A 25,865-nucleotide genomic window follows, 5' to 3' on the forward strand; every position below is an offset into this window, starting at 1 on the left:
TTAGGGTTATAAATGTTCCAGAGTGGGACAGCAGTAATAGTTGCACAAATCTGTACAATATGCTGAAAACACTGAATTATACACTTTATTTTATTTACCTTATTTTATTTTATGTATGTATTTTATAGAGATGAGGTCTCGCTATGTTGACCAGGCTCATCTTGAACTCCTGGCCTCAAGTGAACCTCCCATCTCAGCCTCCCAAAGTGCTGGGATTACAGGCATAAGCCACCACACCCAGCCTGAACTGTACACTTTAAAGGGGAGAATATTATAGTATGTGAATTTTATCTCAATTAAGCTGCTATTATTCTACTGAATGGATGACCATAATTCATGAATGATATACATTGCTTCCAACTTACTGATACTCTGTAATACTGCTATGAACATTTTTGTGCCTGAGCTTTTATCATAGGTAATTCAAAGTATGGCTTTTTGGTGGGCAAAGCGGCTCATGCCTATAATCCCAGGCACTTTGGGAGGCTGAGGTGGGCGGATCACCTGATGTCAGGAGTTTGAGATGAGCCTGGACAACATGGTGAAACCCCATCTCTACTAAAAATACAAATATTAGCTGGGCGTGGTGGCAGGCACCTGTAATCCCAGCTACTCAAGAGGCTGAGGCAGGAGAATCGCTTGAACCCAGGAGGTGGAGGCTGCAGTGAACAGAGATCATGCCATTGCACTCTAGCCTGGGCAACAAGAGTGAAACTCTGTCCCCACTGCCAAAAAAAAAAATGTATGGCTTCTTGAACACAGTCAACACAGTCTGCTTGAATGAGAATCTTACCTTGACAATATAGCAGCTGTATGATCGTGTGCAAGTCACTTACCTTCTTTGTGCCTCGGTTTCCCTAACTAAAACACAAGTTATCAGTATCAACATCTCTTGGGATTGTGAGGACTAAAGTAATGCACATAAAGGGCTTTGTACATTGCCTGTTACATGGTAAACTTTCAACACAGTAGTAGTAGTAGATACTGTAACTGTCATTTAGTTTGTATTACCTTCTCTTTTCAAATTTTTTATTTTTATTTTTTTTAAGAGACAAAGTCTTCCTATGTCGCCCAAGATGATCTGAAATTCTTGGGCTCAAGTGATCTTCCTGCCTCAGTCTCCCAAGTTGCTAAGATTTACATGCAAAAGCCACTGGGGCTGGCTAGTTTGTATTATTTTCTTAAGATTTCCAGAGTGGTATCACCTCATCAAAAACAGTGAGAATTTACGTGTCTGATTTTTTTTTTTCTTTGAGACAGGGTTTCGCTCTGTTGCCCAGGCTGGAGTACTGTGGCACAGTCACGGCTCACTACAGCCTCAATCTTCCAGGTTCAAATGATCCTCCCACCTCAGCTTTCCAAGTAGCTGGGATTAGAGACATGCACAACCACACCCAGCTAATTTTTTTATTTTTATTTTTGTAGAGACGAGGTCACACTATGTTGCCCAGGCTGTTCCTGAACTCCTGGGCTCAAGCGATCCTCCCACCTCGGCCTCCCAAAGTGCTGGGATTACAAGTGTGAGCCACCATGGCTGGTTGTGTCCGAATATATTTCAACAAAATACATCTCAAACTGGGTATACTAATATTTGGCCCCAGTAGTAAGTATATGTAAATATATAAGAGAACAAGGATTAACTAGCTATCATAATTACAGTAAATTTGTTTTGTAAGTAGGAATCTCATTTTAAATGTGCATTCATTTTTGCTGCTTTTGGCCCTTAGTTGTTTGAAAGCCAATAGTTTTTTAAACTATCCTATGAATCCTACACACTATGAATACCTACTGAATAGGAAATGTCTGTAAGACCCTGTTCTCGGGGATACAGAGGAAACTGAATTAAGTTAACCCAAGGATTTTTTGTGAAGGCAAAGAAACATTTTAATTCCAAATAATTATGATTACACAGAAGAGAGCTACAAAGTGTTTCTGAGTCCAAAGCGGGGAGAAGGTGGCAGTGTCTGAACTAGTTCTTGAAGGATGGGCATACTTTCAACTGGCAATGGTGAGGCAAGAGTAAAATCAAGGCTGGTAAAAGAACACAGCATGTTTCAAGCCTAAGCAGCTTAAGTACAAAGTGGCTTGGGGCAGGAATGATGAGAGACCAAGAGTACAAAAAGGACCCTCTAAAACAGAGCCAGTGATCACGTGAACTGAGGGGGCAGGCTTCTCACAAGGCAAACTGTGCAAAAAGACACGAAGACACAAAAGCATCATGACCCATCCAGGGAGCTGCATGTGATTCCATTTGGTTAAAGCGACAGGAACGTGTGGGAAAGACGCAGATGATGCTAAATAAACAGGCAGAGGCCTGACTGTGAAGGACCTTGTGTGCCAGAATAAAGTACATGAACTTTATTCCAAAGGCAAGAGGAACTGAAGCATTTTTAAGAAAAGAAGTGACAAGCAGACTAGCTTTAAGAAAAAATTACTCTGACACTCCAGTGGCTTCCCATCTCACATAGAATAAAACCCAACATGCTTAATACCCTACATATACTGATCACTGGCTATCTCTGAAATTATTTCTCCTTCTGCCCTCAGTCACTGCTCTGGCTACAGTGGCCTTTTGCTGCCCCCTCCCATGTCCCCTTTCCTCAGCGCCTTTGCACTTGCTGTCCCCTCTACCTGGAACTCTTACCTGGATAGCTACATAGCTCGCTCCCTCACTCCTTTCAGGTCTGCCTTGATGTTCAAACACTTTCTTATCAGAGTTGCTTTTACTGTTACTGGAAATAAAAGAGCAAAAATCGACTATAATCAGCCCCTGCTATGTTTTCCTCCAGTGTATTTACAGCATCTGTATACCGCTGTCTCTCCTTACTAGAATGTAAGCTCTTTGATGAATCCCTTCAATAACCGTGTGACATTGGGATTGTTATTACTGCCATGTCCAGACAGCAAAACTAAGGGAAGAACTAAGTAATCTATCCATGGATATACACTGCTAGTGAACAGTGGAACCAAGGAGAATGACTCCAAAGCCTACACTCTAACTGTTTTACATACTGACTCCCCAGTAGTGTCCCAGGTCCCTGACTCTGATTCTAAAGCATTTCCTGTGAACAGGCTCCATGCTGACAAGCACTAAGCCAGCAAAAACTCTGAATTCACAGTATGTCCTCCTGAAAAGACATCGATTCTTATCATTTGTATTAGCCAAGTTTTAAAAGCTAGGAAATATTTTTTAAATAATTAATCAAAATGTACAAGATATCTGTACTTTTATCTATCCAAAAATTAGGTGTTTTTTTTTTTTAGCCCCACAGATATTCAAACAAGATGAAAAGATTTTATCAACTAAAAGGAACACAGCCTATGATACCAAAACTGCTTTCCCAAGATCCTTTTACAGGTATCACATTCAATTTCAGAAATAAAACTCAACAACATCTTTAAAATCATCATCACAATTTTCTGACACACCACTCCCAGAGGAAGAGCAATGTGGTATCTACAGGAAAACATCCAGCAAATACAATTATCATATGCACAGTAAAAGAATGAAAGGTAGGCTCGGTAACATTTCTCTCGATTCTTTTCCCATGCCTGAAATTATTAAATTTCCTCTCTGCCTGGGCGTTCTTTCATCCCATCTCCTGTTACCATCAGTATCCTCTCTTTAAAATGTAGTTTTCAATCAACAGTTGCTCCCATCAACCACTTCATACCAGAACTCATCCACTTTACTTCCTTACTTTTTTTTTTTTTTTTTTTGAGACGGAGTTTCGCTCTTGTTACCCAGGCTGGAGTGCAATGGCACGATCTCGGCTCAAAGCAACCTCCGCCTCCTGGGTTCAGGCAATTCTCCTGCCTGAGCCTCCTGAGTAGCTGGGATTATAGGCACACGCCACCGTGCCCAACTAATTTTTTGTATTTTTAGTAGAGACAGGGTTTCACCATGTTGACCAGGATGGTCTCCATCTCTTGACCTCGTGATCCACCCGCCTCGGCCTCCCAAAGTGCTGGGATTACAGGTTTGAGCCACCGCGCCCAGCACTTCCTTACATTTTTAAGGAAAATTAACTGTTTCAAAATTGGTGCCTTCTCCATTTACTTCATAATCTGTATTATCTGGGCATTCTCCTAGGTTTGCAACTTCAACATAATTTTTCTCCACTTAGTCAACAGGATCTGCCAACTATTCATTGTGTTTCCTTACCTTAATTTTGACTCCATAGCTATCACCACATTCTGAGTTTTCTTCCTCTCTCTTGTCAATTACTACGGTTCTCCAGAGGACCCGCCTATCTCCAGGCGGCTCACTCACTTTCACTCATTCTGTATACACTGCTAGTGAAGGCTTTCTTACTCAGCACACCTACTACATTATTCCCTAATTCAAGGACCTTAAATAGTGCCCCAGCATAACAAATCTAAACTTCCCAAGACAGCACTTGGTCTTCTGCTCCTTTAGAACATCACTAGCAAATGTTTATCCTAACCATTCTAAAAAGATAAAAATCTAGAAACCCAACATTGTGATCTTCCATGTCTGAATCTGTACAATGCATACTATGGGTCTGCAGAGGTCACGGTACACCATCTTCCACCTAACTTCAACTGATCATATCAGCCAATGGAACTATAGACAGTCGCCGACTTATGGTTTGGGTTACGAGTTTCAACTTTTTTTTTTTTTTTTTTTGAGATTGAGTCTCACTTTGTCACTCAGGCTGGAGTACAGTGGCACGATCTCGGCTCACTGCAACTTCTGCCTCCTGGGCTTAAGCAATTCTCCTGCCTCAGCCTCCCAAGTATGGATTACAGGTACCCACCACCACACCTGGCTAATTTTTGTATTTTTAGTAGAGACGGGGTTTTACCATGATGGTCAAGTTGGTCTTGAATTCCTGACCTCAAGTGATCTGCCTGCCTCAGCCTCCCAAAGTGCTGGGATTACAGGCACGAGTTTCAACTTTATGATGGTGAGAAGGCCATACACTTTTAGTAGAAACAGTTCTCCAAGCACCCATACAACTATTCTGCTTTTCACTTTCAGTTTTCAATAAATTATGTGAGATATTCAACACATTATAAAATAGGCATTCTATTAGATGCTTTTGCCCAACTGTAGGCTAATTTAAGTGTTCCGAGCACATGTAAGGTAGGCTATGATGTTCAGGTTAGGTATATTAAAAGCATTTTCTTTTTTTTTTTTTTTTTTTTTTTTTTTGAGACGGGGTTTCGCTCTTGTTACCCAGGCTGGAGTGCAATGGCGCGATCTTGGCTCACCGCAACCTCCGCCTCCTGGGTTCAAGCAATTCTCCTGCCTCAGCCTCCCTAGTAGCTGGGACTACAGGCGTGCGCCACCATGCCCAGCTAATTTTTGTATTTTTAGTAGAGACGGGGTTTCACCATGTTGACCAGGATGGACTCGATCTCTTGACCTCATGATCCACCCGCCTCGGCCTCCCAAAGTGCTGGGATTACAGGCTTGAGCCACCGCGCCCGGCCTAAAAGCATTTTCAACTTACGATATTTTCTATTTACAATGAGTTTATCAGGATGTAAAACCATTATAACCCAAGGAACATGCATATTACCTAATCTATCATCTTCTGAACATCTCGAATCACCACAACAAGGATTCATTTTCAGAAGTTTAATCCTCTAATTCACAAAATGAAAGTGCGTACAGTTATCAGAAAAATAACACTTCATATCTTTAGTAAGAGTACAAATTGGTAGAATATTTTTAAGGGCAAATTTCACAATATTTACTGAAAATTTATGAGCAAATATCCCTTAGCCCAGCAACGCCACTTCCAGGAAATAACCTGTAGATATTCTCACAGAAGCAAGCAAAAATACATGCAGAAACACTACTATTACAGCTAAAAAAAAAAAAAAAAAAGGTGGGGGGGTGAGGAGGGGTGGGTTTCCTTAATAGACCTATTATATACCCCTACAATGGAATATTTATAAAATTAAAAATAAAGACACAGTTACAAATGAACTGATATAGAAAGTTTAAGAATGGCATGAAGAAAAGAAAGCTATTTACAGAACAGAATGTAATTGTTCTATTTGTGTAAAGAAAATGTGTATGAAGAGAAAATATCTAGAAAAAAAATACAGTAAGCCATGAATAGTAGCTAATTCTGGAGAATGGGGCTCAGGAGAAGAAACAATAAATTTTCACTTTTTGTTTTATATATATGTGTGTGGGCATACATACATACATACATGCCTTCTAAAAACATAGCCAGTTTATTAAATTTACGTTAATAAAGAAAACAGTATAGCAAAGGCTTTTAACCTTAGATGAATATAATTGATCTTGATTATCCACAGCACAAGAAATATGAGCTATTAAAAGTGCATAATGAGAAATTTATCCATTCAACTATTTATGGAACATTTACTACCTGTCATGCATTATGCCTGATACTGACATAATGGCGAACCAGAAAGACCTAGTCCCTGCTCCCAAGGAACTTACAGAAAGGCCTGTTGGACTCCAGTGTTTCTGTCTTCTCTGTAAGAACCACTCTGACTTACAAGTGTGTGCTCTCACTTTGCCTATTACGTTTATGGCTCCCATAAGACAGATATTAATTAATAGAATCACTATATCAAACAAAAAGAAACCTTAAAATGAGTAACCCCTGTTTCCTCTGTAATAATAAAAATTATTATTACTATTTTGAGACGGAGTCTCGCTCTGTCTCCCAGGCTGGAGTGCAGTGGCACAATCTCGGCTCACTGCAACCTTCACCTCCGGGGTTCAAACAATTCTCCTGCCTCCGCCTCCCAAGCAGCTGGGATTACAGGCGCCTGCCACCATGCCTGGCTAATTGTTGTATTTTTAGTAGAGACGGGGTTTCACCATGCTGGCCAGGCTGGTCTCGAACTCCTGACCTCAGGCAATCTGCCTGCCTCAGCCTCCCAAAGTGCTAGGATTACAGGTGTGAGCCACAACATTCAATGGCCCATAGTTACTTTTTAAAGTTATTAGAAGCACAATCTGTGGAAAGAACAATTCAACAAGCACTCTTTTAAATAAGTAAGTAGTAACCTAGTTAGCTAGGCACAGTGGCTCATGCCTGTAATTCCAACACTTTGGGAGGCCGGGGCAGGTAGATCACCTGAGGTCAGGAGTTTGAGACCAGCCTGACCAACATGGTGAAACCCCATCTCTACTAAAAATACAAAAATCAGCCAGATGTGGTGGCAGGTACCTGTTAATCCCAGCTACTCAGGAGGCTGAGGCAGGAGAATCACTGGAACTCAGGAGGCGGAGGTTGCAGTGAGCTGAGACCCCGCCACTACACTCCAACCTGGGTGACAGAGTGAGACTCTCTCTCTCTCTCAAAAAAAAAAATAGTAACGTAAATGTTAAATGAAGTTTAAGGGAAATTAGCTAACAACATTGAAAAAGGAAAAAAAATTATAGGAAATTTTTATTTTATTTTCCTCACTAATTTACTTAATTTTTCTACAATGAATATGTAATATAAGAAGGTAAAAGTTATTATTCAAAAGAATCCTCTAATGGCAACAACAGATCAGCTACTGTATAAAATCCAACTCCTTTTCCCACACTATACCCGGCTCTTATGTTCTGGCCTTGCTGAGACTCCTTGTGTTAGCTCAGAGCCCACTCCTCTTTATGCTGGAAACAGCATCCCAGGACTTTCCTCTGGGAAGTCCTGCTCCTTACCACTTAGGCTAGGCCTAGTGTCCAGTTTTTGCCAGTCATTGCTTTCTATCCCCTTGACTACCACAACAGTTCAGGGGTAAATACTCGACCCTAACAGACCAAAACCAAAATCAATCCTGAAAAAAGACTAATTTTAATGAAACTCTTAAATTGATTATAATTAAGTGACAGGTAATACAGCTAAAAATCCTTTTAAAAACTTTGTAATAAACGTAATTTTCACTTAATGTGGTCCCTAAATGTTTTGTGTGGCTATTAATTTCAAATCATAAAACTGGAGTGGAATAGTCATGTCACCTGTTTTGTTAAAATGCACAATAAAACAACAACAAAATATAATGGCACAATTTCCATTTCTAGGAAGCTATTAGAACTTCATGATTGTCTCAAAGAATTAGAATGTTAAATTCCTATCAATCACATCCGTTAAAATACTAAGTATAGAAACAGTAAGAAAATACAGCTCAACCAGGCATATACATTAGTCACATTTCCTCTGACAAATTTTTTTATAACTTCAAAAATAAAGACTCCTGCAGGAAGTATTTTATATGGAACTTAAAATGCCACAATACATAAGAAAACACTTAAGATGCATTTAACTTTCAAAAAAAGTTTGATCAATTAATTATTTTCTTCTCAACTTTAAGAAAGTATAGAATATATTTATATATCACAGGAAAATAAAGTTAAATTCAGTGTAAGAAAACAGAAGTTAACCATCAGAATTCCCTAAGACTGAAATAGGCTATTTTGTAAAACAGGGACCTCCTCTTCCTTGGAACTAAGCTAAAACTAAAACTCTGGAATTCTCTGGAAATAAGACATCCTTGAGGAATTCAATTGATGTGCCAGCTGTTTTATTTCTTGAAAGAATATAGCTGAACACATATAATAATCTGTTGCTTTTTTTTTCTAGTATTGCACAATGTTCCTGGCCTACAATGCACATACTGTATCTATTATCATATTTAAACATCTGACAGCATTGTTGTAAGAATCCTTAATATTTGTCTCTAATTAAATACATAAATAAAATTTTCAGTCTTCAAAAGAGCATGGTTTTCAGTAAAGTATCATATATATTTTTTCCACATAGTCTAAATACAATACATTTCCTGACCTTTTAGCTTTCAGTTTCCTGTTCGTCAGTGGCTACAGCTCTAGAGGCAATACATAAACACATCCCAGCCATGGTATTTCCACTTTTGACAACAGTGGACATGAACTTAATATGACCAATATAATTACAGTGCATATAATAGTATCTGATGGCTAAGACAGAAACAGCAGAAATTCAATTATTTTCAAAATTAGAAATATAAATTATGTTCCATATACAAGAATTCACATAACAAACCTTTTAAAACTTATGAGTCAGAAAAAGTGCCTCTCTTGTGAAGAAAACCGAAAAGGTTTTCTTTATTAGACAATAATTATAAAACCTATCCTGTTTCCTTTTTTCTCTTGCTTGCCAGGAAGCTCAGAGCTAAATTTAATGTTCAAACGCAGAAACGATCTGGCCTCAGATTGCTAATGTAAAGATTTCTTCCCATTCCCTCATTCTGCTCATTATTTCTCAAGTGATTTATGCTCATTTTCTATTTTTGTTTTTAATGGTCTTTGCCTATTTTGTTTTAATCACAAACTATCAAATCCTTTTCAATAAATAAGTTCATATAAATTATAAATTAAAGAAAACCTAATGACCTTAGTTTGTATCTTCACACCACTGCATAACCAGCTAATGCAATTTATAGAAAATGGAGATCCTAAAAGGTATCTTTGCTGTTTTAAAGTTAATTATTTTACATGATTCACTTTTAGAAAAGCCAATGACAATTTTTTTTTAAATAAAAGAATAACAGAATGAAGCAAGGATCGAAACTTAAATTACTAAATTAGAGACACTGAATTAGGAGGATTCAAAATTTTTTTATGTTTTAAATTTGCTGACAAAATTGGTCTGGCAAAGCTAGGTAACTATCATTGAAAAAAATAAACTTACATAAAGGGTATTAAATTCTGAGTAGGTGAGATGGCTCACATCTGTAATCCTAACACTTTGAGAGGCCGAGGCGGGTGGATCACTTGAGGTCAGGAGTTCAAAACTAGCCCGGCCAACATGGTGAAACTGTCTCTACTAAAAATACAAAAAAAATTAGCTGGGTGTGGTGGTGGGCATCTGTAATTCCAGCCACTCGAGAGGCTGAGGCACAAGAATCACTTGAACCTGGGAGGCAGAGGTTGCTGTGAGCCAAGATTGTGCCACTGCACTCCAGCCTGGGCAACAGAGCAAGACTTCATCTCAAAAAACAAAACAAAAAACCTTCATATACTGCTATCCGTGTCATTAGCTGCAGAGTGGACATCAGGTATAAAAATATTGAAATAGTCTAGGAATCTAAGAAAAAGGGGGAAAACTCAGTCACATGTTTAAAAATTATAAATGTACACATACACATGAAAATGTCTGTATATGGTAATACCAAAATTTGTTAAACAGAGATCAAAAGGGAGGTATTAATTAAATTAATAAGCCAGGTACAGTGACTCTTGCCTGTAATCCCAGCACTGTCCAAGGCCAAAGTGAGACGATCCCTTGAGCCCAAGAGTTTGTGACCAGCCTGGACAAAATGGTAAAACCCTGTCTCCACAAAAAATGCAAAACTTAGTTGGGCATGGTGATGCACACCTGTAGTCCCAGCTACTTGGGAGGCTGGGGCAGAACGATTGCTTGAGCCTGGGAGGCAGAGGCTGCAGTGAGCTAAGATCACACCATTACACTCCAGCCTGGGTAACAGTGTGCAACCCTGTCTCAAAAAAATAAATAAACAAAAACAATAAAAGGAAAAGAAACTACAATCCAAACTGACACATGCAGCCAAAATCTTAAAAAATATATCATGAATTTAAAAAAATCTAAACAAGTCATATTAAAAATGGAAAAGAGGCCGGGCACGGTGGCTCAAGCCTGTAATCCCAGCACTTTGGGAGGCCGAGGCGGGTGGATCATGAGGTCAAGAGATTGATACCATCCTGGTCAACATGGTGAAACCCCGTCTCTACTAAAAATACAAAAAATTAGCTGGGCGTGGTGGTGCGTGCCTGTAATCCCAGCTACTCAGGAGGCTGAGGCAGGAGAATTGGCTGAACCCAGGAGGCAGAGGTTGCGGTGAGCCGAGATCGTGCCATTGCACTCCAGCCCGGGTAACAAGAGTGACACTCCATCTCAAAAAAAAAAAAAAAAATGGAAAAGGGAAATGAATGCATTTTACAACAAAAAAGACAGCCTAGAAAGTGCCTAACATTATATGAAAGCTTCCCACTTTTAGAAGACACAAATAAAATGATAATAAATGGAAGGAACAAGACAGCCAAATAGTATCTATAAAATGAAAGTGAAAAAGTCAATTATCCCTTTCTATCTCAAGATATCAGAATTGCAGGGTTTTCTGCACAAATGGTGGAGCCATACCAGAATAAAACAAAACCAGAATTACAGGGTTAATAGAAGTTAAATTACAAAAAAATTCATATTCTAAGACTGAAATTAACAGCAAAATTTATTACTATGTAAATTTAAAAAGCTAGCAACTACCCACAAATATAGCTTAACAAATTGTTTTTAAGCAGCAATAACATAATTCAACATAAGAAAACATTTAAAAAATAGAAACAGAAGTTTCAACACATTATATGAAGGGACTAACAGAAACCTACACACACAAACCCAGCCCTCTAAAGAACCCCAAAATCTACTTTTGAGGCATTTATCTTCTCTCTTAGTAGCAATAATTAGAAGATAAAATGTGTTGTGTCTTTTTTCTTCACCATCTCCAGTAACGGCTATAAGCAAGATAAAATTTGTTATAAAGGGTAATCATCCAAATACAAAACAAGTCACAGATCAGAAAAGGGAGTAAAAAAAATCCCTTTTTACCTTCAGAAAAATGAAGACAAGAAAAAGAAACCAAACCATGAGAAATACAAATAAATAATATGATACAAGGTATTGAGGACATGGAAAAAAAATTATATAGACATTTGTGAATTATATGATTCAAGTTCACAGTGTTTAATATAGAAAAATGAATATTTCAGTAAAAAATCAATCTAGTCCAGCAGCTTGCCATTTTTTTTTTTTTTAAAGAAGTAATGTGGCAGACTGCAGAGGTCTAGAACATCTGTATAAAACCCAGGCCACTTTTTACTTCTTTAATCATGGGAAAGAATATAGAACATGCAGTTTACCATTTGCAAAATGATTTATTGATTATGCTTATAGAGACTAAAAAGTATTTGCACATTACGCCAATTTTCAAAATGCAGAGAGGGCAAACGTATTTAAACATAGGTTTTGAAGGAAGAAAAGGAAGTGATGTGATACTGAACTGGTGCTTGGGAACTAACATTATACATGAGAAAAAACTACCAGCCCTGTAAAAGGGAAGAGAATATTTACTGAGCAACTGGTATGGCCAGACACAAAGCTTAGATACCTTACATCACATTACATCTAGGTAGAAAAACAACGTAGAAGAAAATGCTTGAATACATAACACACCATTGTTTTGTGGGTGGCATACATTAAAATCTAAGAGAGTGGCTCCTGCCTATAATCCCAGCACTTTGGGAGGCCAGGGCAGGCAGATCACTTGAGGCCAGGAGTTCGAGACCAGCCTGGGCACCAACACAGTGAGACCCCATCTCTACAGAAAATTTAAAAATTAGCCAGGTACGGTGGTGTGCGCCTTTAGTCCCAACTACTTGGGAGGCTGAGGTGGAAAGATTGAGCCTGAGCCTGAAAAGGAGCTGTGATTGTGCCACTGCACTCCAATCTGGGCAACAGAGAGAGACCCTGTCTCCAAAAAAAAAAGAAGAAGAAACAAACAAAAAGTCCACTCTTTTGAGAATATTATTTATGTTTATAATACTATTATAATTTACAACTCTAAAAATGAAAGCAAAAAACCCTCTCCTCAAAGCAGATTTTGGAGTGTTGGTTTTAAGTGTTACTTTAATAGTGATGCTCATCTGAGAAATAAAATCACGGGCTTATTAATAAGGTTGAATTATCACATAGTTCCTGTAAGTAAAATTATTTTTTGTCTTGGTGCTTAACAGTAATAACACAAAACTGACTTATTATACTACTAAAATTCCCACCCAGATGGCTGAGAATCACACTGAGATGATAGTAAAAAACAGCCTTCACCCATTCAAAAGTGGGCAAAGGATATGAACAGACACTTTTCAAAAGAAAACATTTATAAGGCCAACAAACATATGAAAAAATGCTCATCATCACTGGTCATTAGAGAAATGCAAATCGAAACCACACTGAGATACCATCTCACGCCAGTTAGAACGGCAATCACTAAAAAATCTGGAGACAACAGATGCTGGAGAGGATGTGGAGAAACAGGGACACTTTACACTGTTGGTGGGAGTGTAAATTAGTTCAACCATTGTGGAAGATAGTGTGGTGATTCCCCAAGGACCTAGAAATAGAAATTCCATTTGACCCAGCAACCCATTACTGGGTATATATCCAAAGGATTATAAATTGTTCTATTATAAAGACACATGCACATTTATGTTCATTACAGCACTGTTTACAACAGCAAAGACCTGGAACCAATCCAAATGCCCATCGATAACAGACTGGACAAGGAAAATGTGGCACATATACACCATGGACTACTATACAGCCATAAAAACTATGAGTTTGTGTCCTTTGTAGGGACATGGATGAATCTGGAAACCACCATTCTCAGCAAACTGACACAAGAACAGAAAATCAAACACGACATGTTCTCACTCATAGGCAGGTGTTGAACAATGAGAACACATGGAAACAGGAAGGGGAGCATCACACACTGGGGTCTGTTGGTGGGGGGGAATAGGGGAGGGACAGCAGGGGGTAGGGAGGTTGGGGAGGGATAACATGGGGAGAAATGCCAGATATAGATGACGGGGGGATGGAGGCAGCAAACCACCTTGCCATGTAGGTATCTATGCAATAATCCTGCATGTTCTGCACATGTACCCCAGAACCTAAAGTGCAATTATATACATATATATATATGACAAAAATAAAACAAAACAAAACAAAACAAAAACAGCTTTTATTTAGTTGCAAAAGGGGCAGCCCTGCTCATTCATTAGCTGTGGATCTTCAGCATATGCCTCTACTTCCTCTGCACCTCAATTTCCTCATCTGTAAAACAAGATGGCTGGACTAGAAGATGGTTCCCTTCCTTCTTCCCTTTCTCCCTCTTTCTGGTCCTTTCCACTTTATGGCTTGGTGATTTAGGATCTAGACTGGGGTTTTGAGGACAGAGAAGAAACACTAGCAGAAACCCACTATACTTTGTAGAAAAGGAGTAAGGATTATGTAAACAACTAGAATATGGAGAAAAAGAGAAAGCCAAACACATTTACAAAAATAAATGGACAAATCGGCCAGGCGCGGTGGCTCAAGCTTGTAATCCCAGCACTTTGGGAGGCCAAGGCAGGTGGATCACGAGGTCGAGAGCTCGAGACCATCCTGGTCAACATGGTGAAACCCCGTCTCTACTAAAAATACAAAAAATTAGCTGGGCATGGTGGCGTGTGCCTGTAAACCCAGCTACTCAGGAGGCTGAGGCAGGAGAATTGCCTGAACCCAGGAGGCAGAGGTTGCGGTGAGCCGAGATCACGCCATTGCACTCCAGCCTGGGTAACAAGAGCGAAAACTCCATCTCAAAATAAATAAATAAACAAATAAATGGACAAATAAAGAGTCATAATGGCTGTTTAGAAGATTATGAGCTTTACTATCAAAATTAGCTTAAACAGAAGTTTCAGTTACTTTGAAATCAAGAAAGACGGGGAGAAATGCTGGAGATACAGATTTAGAAATGATGTGTAACACTTAAGACTCAACCCAAGAATCTTCCCAAGTTCCCTCAGTATATATGGAAGAGATGCCACACTCCTTGGCTTAATCATTCATGACTCTGCCCCAACAAATTCATCTACTATTCTCCAGCAGGCTATCCCTCTGGCCAATTTAGTTTCATCATTTCAAACAAACCTAGAGTATCTCCCTTCATTATTACTCCATGTTCTATCTGAAATGCATTCTCCCTTCTCTCAACTTATTAATAATATGTTATCATATTGTTAGAACAATGTTTGAGGAACCATTCTAAGTGTTTTACATATATTAATTCATTTAATTCTCTCAACAATCCTAGGAGAGAGGTCAAATCACTTGCTTAAGATGACACAGTAGCAGAACTGAGATTCAAACACAAGCAGTCTGGCTCCAAAGAGACTGTCAACTTGCTAATTAGTCCTTCAAAGCTCAGATCAAGTTTTGTCACCTTCCTTAAGTTCTCATTTGCTTAAGCAATTATTCCTGCCTCTTGAGCCCTTAAGTCAACCACTCATTTGCCACTTACCATTGGATCTAGGTTGTTATTCATCTTTTGTGCATATGTTCTATCTTTTCTGAGAGCAGGATCATGTCCTATTCATTTTTTTAACACTACTTAGAACCTAGCAGAACTTAATAAATATCTGGAACATAGCAGTACTTATTAATGAAACTACAATAGTATTTAATATTTACTGAAGACATACTAGATGCTGAGCTAAGCGCTTTACATGTATTGTCTCATTTAATCCTCACAAACTTGAGGTAAGTGCTCATTCTGTCCCTCTCCCATGTTATAGATGAGGAAACTGAGACTTACAGAAAATAAGCATCTTATCCCATATTACAAAGTGGCAGTGATAAGATTCACTGAAGTCTTACTTAAGAGTCTACGCCATACTCTTAATCCCCAGGCTACCACAAAACACCTCAAGGAAAGAAAGCATCAATCTTAACAACTCAATTTGCACTTAGCAGCAGCAATACTTCAGTATTACGGAACGGTGTGGATTCAGGATTAGAAGTTCAGCTGCTGCCTTCAAGAAACTCATAGTCCATTATGACTTCAGGATCAAACTTTTATCATTGCCAAGAGTGACTATCATCAAAACTTAGGATTTTAACTTATATTTTAGAGGCAAAATCAAAACAATCCTCGGAATTCTCTTCTACACCAATTTTTCTACCTTCAGGCTTGCCCATCTTCTCTCACCCTAGGACTCATCTCTCCAGTTCCTGTATAACAGAGTAGAAGAGCCCCATCAATCCAAACAACTATTGAGACATCTGAATTTAAATCAGTAATAGCTTCGACTCAAGGGTCTATCTGATAAATTCCACAATCATAATGAAATATGGGTAATGAAGGATAGCTGGAAAAAAGCAGCAGCAAGAAGAAGCAGAGAAAAGGGGATTTGAAGTCATACTGCAAAGCAAATAGAAAAGGAAAAGGCTAGAAAAGCAGGAAAGTGGATACAAATATTAACAGAAGGTGAAAGTAAGGGTCCAGAATAAATTCAGTGAAAAGATACAGATAAATCTAAATCCACTTTACAAATGCTGACTCCTTTAATTATTTCTTCTCCTAACCTCTAATGGAAACAGAAAAACATGTATGTGAAACAGCCCCTGAAAAATCATTAACTAGGAAGAGCATATAAATTAGGAGGTTTTCTTTTTTTTCCTGAGAAACCACTCATCTTAGAATTTCAGAACTGCAGAGGGACCTTAAGATATTACCCAAAATCCAACCCGCTCATTTTATACATAAAGGTTCAGAATGGCTAAGTAATTTTAACATACCCAAGATCATACAGCAACTTAGTGGCAACACTCATGAATCAAATTCCAGTGTCTATCCTACCATACCAGGCTTCCTGGGATAGTTTATTTTCCTTCTTTCCCCCCCTCCTCAATAATCATTAAATTAATTTCTGCATAAACATTTCCAAATCCCTATATTATCTGTAGTTCCATCAGAAGAAAATAATCAGATATTCTGAATTATCTAGGGTAATATATTATTTCATTCTCTTATCCCCAAAATCAGTAATTACTTAAACTAGGTCTTGGTTTGTACCAGGAGGAAATTTTAACATTTCCCAGAAGGGCAGAAATACGAAAAAAATCTCCATCAATGGACCAAAAGCAAGTCAAAACTACCACCCATCTGGAAAGGAATCACGCCCAAGACCCCTGAAAGCTAGACAAGTGCTAGTGGGAACAACAAAGGAGGTCAGTTATAATCTCATTTCTATTTTATATTCTCCCAGCTAAGCTCAACTCCTATCTTTCTGACAAACCAATTCCAGAAGCCTGCAAAGAGAAGGTAGAGTAATGAAACAGAGCGGCACGTCACTTTAAGCAAAGGTAGATTTTCAAAGGGTCAGGAAATATGAGACACAGGATAAGAAGAGAGTCTTTAAGTAAATCCAAAGACCTGTACTTTCTGCCATAAAAACACTAGAAAGTCTTAAAAATGTGTTATATATACTCAGTTCAACATTTCCCTTACTACAAAGCACTTGCCGATATTCTGGGCTTGGAGGAATTCATCCTGGGCCACAATCTGTGGTCTAAGAAAGTCTGCTGTTGAAACCCCTTGAAAAATCATGGGCACTGCCAGCCACCACTATTCCACCAGGTTATTTGAGCTGTGTGATTTGGCAATCTTCCATATCACCTTGGTTTAAATATAATTATTACCTAGGTCTTAAAAATGATGTGTCTGCCTAAAGGCTGATTGAAGCCGATCTCTCTCTCTCTCTTTTATTTTTGGTAATTTAATTTTTAATAACAGAGGTTCTATCATCCAGACTGGAGTGCAGTGGTGTGATCATGGCTCATTGCAGCCTCAACCTCCTGGGCTCAAATGACCCTCCCACCTCAGCCTCTCCAGTAGCTGGTACTACAGGCACATGCCACCACACCCGGCTATGACTGAGGCCTTCTCTGGAAGGGAAGAAAATGTCCTATTTTACATCAAGAGCATATCTTAATTTTGATATGTATGAAGTTCATTAAAGATTCAGGATAACATCCTGCTTTAACATGTTAACCAATCAGGACAAGTGTAGTGAAAATGAAAAGGACAAAAAGATACAGAGACATAAAGTTAGAAACAAAAGGATTTAGTGACTCACTGAGTTTAAGAAGAGTCAAAATGACCAGTAAGAATAATGGAGTCATTAACAGCTAAAGAGGAAAGTCACGAAGCGAAATGTTTGGCTGGAGGGAGTGGGGAGGGGTCATGTTGGCATACAACTGCTACAGAGATGGTATTTAAGTATATTTCACTTCAAGGGCCCGGCGTGGTGGCTCACGCCTGTAATCCCAGCACTTTGGGAGGCCGAGGCGGGTGGATCACGAGGTCAAGAGATCGAGACCATCCTGGTCAACATGGTGAAACCCCGTCTCTACTAAAAAAAAAAATTAGCTGGGCATGGTGGCACGTGCCTGTAATCCCAGCTACTCAGGAGGCTGAGGCAGGAGAATTGCCTGAACCCAGGAGGTGGAGGTTGCGGTAAGCCGAGATCGCGCCATTGCACTCCAGCCTGGGTAACAAGGGCGAAACTCCGTCTCAAAAAAAAAAAAAATTCATTTCAAGACATAAGTGACTATTTAGACCTCAAGTTTAGACAGTGATGTAGGTTTGGGGCCTAAAAAAGGGGTGGCAGTTAAAGCACTGCAATGATGTTTTTAGAGAAAGAAAAGGCAACAGAAAAACATTTAGACAACTGCATTCCTCAGATATTACACTAACCTAACTTTCCAGATGAAAAGTACCTTATTCTACACATATAGAGTATTTGAACTAATTTATTCTAATAAAAAGCATAAAAATTAATCTTTCTTTTTCTTTTCCAGGCTATGAATTGACAAAAAGAAGCTAAAGATAAAAACAGTTTCATAATTACCATTTGTCCAAAGTCAATCTCTGAGCTAAAACACAATGCTTTTTTATGCTTCCCTATTTATAACAAAACTTTGAGAAAAAACTAAGAAAGATTTGGTGCACCAATACTGCCACTGTTTTATGATCTCTGTGAGAACTTAACAGTTTAAAAAAGCACACTGCCTGGACATGGTGGCTCATGCCTATAATCCCAACACTCTGGGAGGCCAAGGCAAGCGGACAGCTTAAGCCCAGGATTTTATGACCAGCCTGGGCAACATAGTAAGACTCTGGCTCTACCAAAAAATTTGAAAATTAGCGAGTCAAGCCGGGCGCGGTGGCTCAAGCCTGTAATCCCAGCACTTTGGGAGGCCGAGGCGGGTGGATCACGAGGTCGAGAGATCGAGACCATCTTGGTCAACATGGTGAAACCCCGTCTCTACTAAAAATACAAAAAACTAGCTGGGCGTGGTGGCGCGTGCCTGTAATCCCAGCTACTCAGGAGGCTGAGGCAGGAGAATTGCCTGAACCCAGGAGGCGGAGGTTGCAGTGAGCCGAGATTGCGCCATTGCACTCCAGACTGGGTAACAAGAGCGAAACTCTGTCTTAAAAAAAAAAAAGAAGATTAGCGAGTCATGGTGATGCATGCCTGTAGTCCCAGCTAATGTGGAGGCTGAAGTGGGAGGACTGCTTGTGCTTGGGAGGTCAAGGCTGCAGTGAGCTATGATTTTACCATTACACTTCAACCTAGGCAACAAGCAGGACAAGGACCCTGTTTCAAAAAAATAAAAATAAAAATAACCAAAATGGCAGTAATCAATGAATCTGGGGAATGGGTACATGGAGGTTCATGAAAGAATCTGGAGAGTGGGTATATGCAGCTTCATTAGACTATTCTCTCCAGTTCTGTCTATGTGTACAACTTTCATAATAAAAAGTCTAAAAAGGTCTACTTACAGACATTTTTTAAGTCCTATCTTCAGTTAAGGCCAACCATTCAAAACAAAATTCTAGCAGATGCTTTTTGAATAATGTTTTCTTCCTTCTCAACAGATCAATTAAACACCATAGTGAAATGGACCATAAAAGGGGAAAAGGCCTCATCTGTCATTTCAGAGACACATGAACATGTTTATTACATGGAAAAAATCAAGTCTTTTTACCCATGTTGATTGATGAGAGACATGTTATTCTTCAAAGAATTATGCTTTTGTTGAAAAATATACAGGTTAAATGACTAGAGAAAATGTGGTATATATGCACAATGGAATACTACTCAGCCACAAAAAGGAATGAAATAATGTCTTTTACAACAACTTTGATACAGCTGGAGGCCATTACGCTAAGTGAACTAACTCAGGAACGGAAAACCAAACACTCCATGTTCTCGCTTGTAAGTGGGAGATAAACTAGAAGTATACAAAGGCATACAGAGTGATATAACAGACTCTGGAGACTCAGAAGAGGGCAGGGGAAAGGGACCAAAAAAACTACATATTGGGTACAATGTCTATTACTCAGGTAACGGATGCACTAAAATCTCAGAATTCACCACAATATAATTCATCCGTACAACAAAAAACTACTTGTACTCCAAAAGCTATTGAAATAAAAAAATATTACATTTTAAAACTAATAAAAATAGGTCATATAAATGTATTATTTTCATTAGCAAAGGCAAAACAAATGTTTATCTTGAACGTCAATGATTAATTTGTTGAAGCATCTGGTTAGCCCTACAGTTACTTCAAACATCTTCCACTCTGCTAAATAACCAAATAAACAACTTTCTAATGTAGATGGGAAAAAAAAAAAAGATATTTTTAAAAAATGAGCCAGGCCAGGTACAATGGCTCACACCTGCAGTCCTAACACTTTGGGAGGCCAAAGTGGGAGGATCACTTGAGGCCAGGAGTTCAAGACCAGCCTGAACAACATAGCAAGTCTCTGTCTCTATAATTTTTTTCCTTTAATTAGTCAGTCATGGTAGTGCAAGCCTGTAGTCCCAGTCACTAAGGAGGCTGAGGGGAGAGAATCATTTGGGCCCAGGAGTTCCAGGCTGCAGTGAACTATGATCACATTACAGCACTCCAGGCTGGACACCAGAATTAGACCCTGTTTCAAAAGAAAAAAGAAAAGAACCAATATCCATTAATTATGCCTAATACTAAATTGTAATGAACACATACCAGAAAGTATATAAAATAATAAGGAGAAGAGAAAAGTTGAATTTTTTTAGCCATTATTGTTTAAGCTATGATTTAAATTGATTGAATCTAAATCAGATCACAGTACTGAGGCTGTGGGAACATTAAAACTAGTAGACAGTGACAGATTCACCACTCAGGTTTACCACTTAACAACAATCAAGAATAGTTCAGTTTACAAACACCAATGTCTTTCCTGCCTATGAAAAATAGCACCACCCAAAACAAGCAGATTTGTATGCCTCCTCTTCTTTGTCTGGTAAGTTCTAGGACAGTAAAAACTGTTCATGTCTGTGTAACAGCTAGCACATTGTAGGTGTCCAACTCTTCTAACAGAAACAGTCACCACTTCCAATGCCCAGAAAGCTATTGCTAGGTTTCAGTCACATTCCCTAGGTGACATGTGTAGGATAACAAAATAAAGTGGTTTTCCTCACAGGCAGTTCTACCTTGAATCATTTTCAGGATCCTGTTTCCTGTAACAGAGACATGTTGTCATGAGTCTTAATTGAAAAGCAGTATAAATATATATACATGAAGACAAAAGACAATCAACGATTTTCTCATCATTATTAAACCACTGGTTAATTCCTAAGAGTTATTTCATGTTTTCTAGATAACAAGATCATCCTCATTTTCTTTTTTTTTTTTTTTTTGAGACGGAGTTTTGCTCTTGTTGCTCCCAGGCTAGAGTGCAATGGCAAGATCTTGGCTCACCGCAACCTCCTCCTCTCGGGTGCAAGCGATTCTCCTGCCTCAGCCTCCTGAGTAGCTAAGCTGGGATTAGAGGCATGGCTAATTTTGTATTTTAGTAGAGATGCGGCTTTTCCACATTGGTCAGCCTGGTCTTGCCCGGCTCATTTTGTATTTTAAAATGCCCGGCTAATTTTGTATTTTAGTAGAGATGGGACTTTTCCACACTGGTCAGCCTGGTCTTGAACTCCCGACCTCAGGTGATCCACCCACTTCAGCCTCCCAAAATGCTGGGATTACAGGCATGAGCCACCACGCCCGTTGATTATCCTCATTTTCAACAAATTTTTTAAGCTTTCTTTCCTTTATTAAAGTAAAATTTTACATACTATAAACTCTTAAGTTTGAATCAATATGTTTGAATAAATGTATATAACAATTGGCAAACCTGTACAAAGGTATACGGAAGTTCCTTGTACTAGTCTTGCAACTTTTGTGTAAGTTAAAAATTATATGAGAGCTTGTTTGGAGGTTCTAGCAGGGGAGCGCAGCTACTCGTATACCCTTGACCGAAGACTGGTCCTCCTCTATCGGGGATGGTCGTTCTTTTCAACCGAGCGCACAGCTTCTGGAGGGACACACATGGGAGTGGTAAGGGAGGAAGGGGACACCCACGTAGCCAGCCAAATTAGCCAAATCAACCCTGGTGATCAATGGGGTGACAAAATGTCGCAGCCAGATTGCCCTCACATCCTAAAAATTATATGAAAACAAAGTTACCCAAAAAGTATATAATTGAATTACCATCACTCAAGTCAAGCTACAGAATATTTCCATCACGCCAGAAAGTTTCCTTGTGCCCCTTACCAATCACAGCCCCTACCAAGAGGCAACCACTGTCCTGATTTCTATCACCATATCTTAGTTTTGCCTGTTATTGTATTTTTCATAAATGGCATCATAAACACTTATACATACTTATCTGTGCCCGGCTTCTCTGGCTGTGAACAGTATTTCTGAGATTTATCAATGTTACTATGTGAATCAGCAGTTTATTTCTACTGTGAAAAAAGTTGCTATGAACCAATCGTTTTGTGGGCATATACTTATTTTCTCTTGATACAGTAAGATTTCATTGAAAAGTTTTACATATAAATATGCCTGGGAAATAAGGCAGTATAGATACTGCTATAAATACATAAAACATATAGCAACTATATAGTTATATATAATGTAAAAAAGATATTTGATATTTACACATATATGTGTAATATACACACACATACACAAGCCTGAATAATTCTAAGAAGTCCACCAGAAAGATATTTTAAAAGAATTTATGGTTGGGCATGGTGGCTCACGCCTGTAATCCCAGCACTTTGGGAGGCCGAGGCTGGTGGATCATGAGGTCAGGAGTTCAAGACCAGCCTGGCTAAGATGGTGAAACCCTGTCTCTACTAAAAATACAAAAATTAGCTGGGCATGGTGGACGGCGACTATAATCCCAGCTACTCAGGAGGCTGAGGGGGAGAATTGTTTGAACCCAAAAGGTGGAGGTTGTAATGAGCCAAGATTGTGCCACTGCACTCCAACCTGGGCAACCGAGCCAGACTTCGTCTAAAAAAAAATTAGCCAGGCCTGGTGGTGCACACCTATAGTCTCAGCTACTCAGGAGGCTGAGGCAGAAGAATCACTTGAACCTGAGATGCAGAGGTTGCAGTGAGCCAAGTTCGAGACACTGCACTCCAGCCTGGGCAACAGAGTGAGACTCCGTCTCAAAATAAAAGAATGTATAAAGTTCATAGTGAAAGTAAATCTAAGATGGGAATGATGAGCATCTAAATTTTTCTTAGTAATTTTATATTTTAACCTAACAATAATTCAAAAGAGAAACAAGTATCGCTCCATGTAAATTACCTTGTTAGGTTTCAAGGAAACACATTTTTCTCTTGAAACAAAAATCTCCTCCAAGCTAGAACTTCAAAACAGTGTTACCATCCACTAGGTAATAATTTTTATGCTAGCAACAAAACCCAAAACGTGTGTTCAGAATACAAGACTGTTTTATTGTCTTGCTTTTTTAAAAAAGTTAAACATGGAAAAACTCAATTGGTTAATATCTAACATGGGTAAAGAACATTCCATGCTCATTCAGAATACATTCTGATGCAGACTCAACCTCTAGGATGTTTTCTCCATTCCAAAAAGTAGCCTATCGCATGCAGCATTATGTCTGTGATTGGGACATCTTGACTTTCAAATTCACTGTGCAATTTTCAGCTAACAATGGAGGAGGTTCTTTCATTTCCAGAGATAGGAACATTGAGAAACAAATACAAATCTAACCTTTGAAAAGAACAATCTGAAATTTGCAACCCTGCTTTTTACATGAAATGACCATTTTCTGGGGACTCCTCATTTATAACATCTATAAATTGCCAAAACGAAAACAGAATGCTATAAATGATTCTAGAAATTTACCACTGCCCACTTAGGATTTGCAACTACAAAAGAGAAAAAACAACCTTCTTCCACTCTAATTTTTGTTCACCTCTTATTCTTCTTTCCAAAAAATGCACAATCTCAAAAAGATACAATTCAAATGTACATTTTTAAGCCAGGCATGTTGGCTTGAGCCTGGGATCCCAGCACTTTGGGAGGCTGAGACAAGGGGATCACTTGAGCCCAAGAGTTTGTGTGGAGGCTGCGGTTAGCCACCACAGTTCAGCCTGCGTGACAGATCAAGACACAATCTCTTTAAAATATATATACACACACACACACACACATAATGTATGTATATATGTGTATATATATATATCTTTTTTCATAAAAAATATAAAAACATACATAAGCCAATCTCTGTAATAAGTATATATATATGTGGACTGGGCACGGTGGCTCACACCTGTAATCAACAATTTGGGAGGCCAAGGCAGGCAGATCATAAGGTCAGAAGATCAAGACCATCCTGGCCAAGATGGTGAAATCCCATCGCTACTAAAAATTAAAAAATTAGCTGGGCGTGGTGGCGCATCCATGTAGTCCCAGCTCCTCGGCAGGCTGAGCAGGGTCTCATTCTGTTGCCCAGGCTGGAGTACAAGGGCTTGATCACAGCTCACTGCGGCCTCAACCTCCCAGGCTCAAGTGAGCCTCCAATCTCAGCCTCCCAAATAGTTGAAACTACAGGTGCACTCCACCACACGTGGCTAATTTTTCTATTTTTGAAAAGAGGGGGTTTCGCCATGTTTCCCAGGCTGGTCTTGAATTCCTGGGCTCAAGCGATCCATTCGCCTTGGCCTCCCAAAGTTCTGGGATTACAGGTATGAGTCACTGCACCTCACCACCTTTTTCTAAGAAGAAAAACAGCCTTGATTAAGCCTTGATTTTGATAACAAAAATGACAGCAACTCCAAACGACTATAATCACAACTTTCAGTATCTTTTGCCTGACTTTTTTAGAGAACTAAAATAAAATATTATTCTTTTTTTTTTTTTTAATATTTTGATTTCAGACCAAGGGTGAAAAACAAATACAACAAATATATAGACCCCACACTCCCTCTGGTGGACCTTCACTCTCATTAACCAAATGTTTTCCCAAAAGGCTATAAGTAGGCCCTATACTATGGCTCACACTTATAATCCCAGCACTTAAGGAGGCCAAGGCAGGAGGATCACTTGAGCTCAGGAGTTGGACACCAGCCAGGGCAACATAGTTAAACCTTGTCTCTACTAAAAATTAAGAATTTTTAAAATTAGCCGGTTGTGGTGATGGGTGCCTATAACCCCAGCTACTTGGGAGGCTGAGGTGGGAGAATCACTTGAGATCAGAGGTTGGGCAGGAGGATCTCTTGAGCCCAGGAGGTCTACAGTGAGCCCACAATCACGCCACAGCACTTCAGCCTAGGCAATAAAGCAAGACACTGACTCAAAAAAAAAAAAAAAAAAACCTAGAAGTAAATACTAAATTAAGCATAAAATGTAGGTTCTCATAACAAACTACTATAAGAAGTACAAATTATTTTGAGTAGGGCCGGGCGTGGTGGCTCACGCTTGTAATCCCAGCACTTTGGGAGGCCGAGGTGGGTGGATCACAAGGTCAAGAGATCGAGACCACCCTGGTCAACATGTTGAAACCCCGTCTCTACTAAAAATACAAAAAATTAGCTGGGCATGGTGGCGCGTGCCTGTAATCCCAGCTACTCAGGAGGCTGAGGCAGAAGAACTGCCTGAACCCAGGAGGTGGAGGTTGTGGTAAGCTGAGATTGCGCCATTGCACTCCAGCCTGGGTAACGAGCGAAACTCCGTCTCAAAAAAAAAAAAAAAATTATGTTGAGTGGAATTTTAGTGTTCTAAATATTGCTAAAATACTCTCATCAATCTGTTAGTAATGTAATAGTACATATGGCCCTACTGAAAATTATTTTAACCAGTTTTATTTGGCAGTACTGTCTTTTACATAGTAAATAAACA

At 39.1% G+C, this 25,865-nt stretch overlaps 1 protein-coding gene across 7 annotated transcripts in view; it reads right to left on the reverse strand.

Moving 5' to 3' along the window:
• The window catches only part of FKBP5 (FKBP prolyl isomerase 5), a 155,402-nt gene that overhangs the window by 96,174 nt on the left and 33,363 nt on the right, over positions 1–25,865 (reverse strand). The window contains exon 1 of one of the 7 annotated variants that reach the window (XM_074397050.1): positions 21,838–22,529. The exons of 5 other annotated variants lie outside the window; for them this stretch is intronic. The gene's annotated coding sequence lies outside the window, so the exon portion shown is untranslated. Of the gene's footprint in view, positions 1–2,644; positions 3,134–21,837; positions 22,530–25,865 lie in introns of those variants that run through there. One more of the 7 variants, XM_074397046.1, reaches the window with a different exon arrangement.

Source organism: Saimiri boliviensis, chromosome 4 (assembly GCF_048565385.1).
Source record: "Saimiri boliviensis isolate mSaiBol1 chromosome 4, mSaiBol1.pri, whole genome shotgun sequence".
Classification (NCBI taxonomy): Eukaryota; Metazoa; Chordata; class Mammalia; order Primates; family Cebidae; genus Saimiri; species Saimiri boliviensis.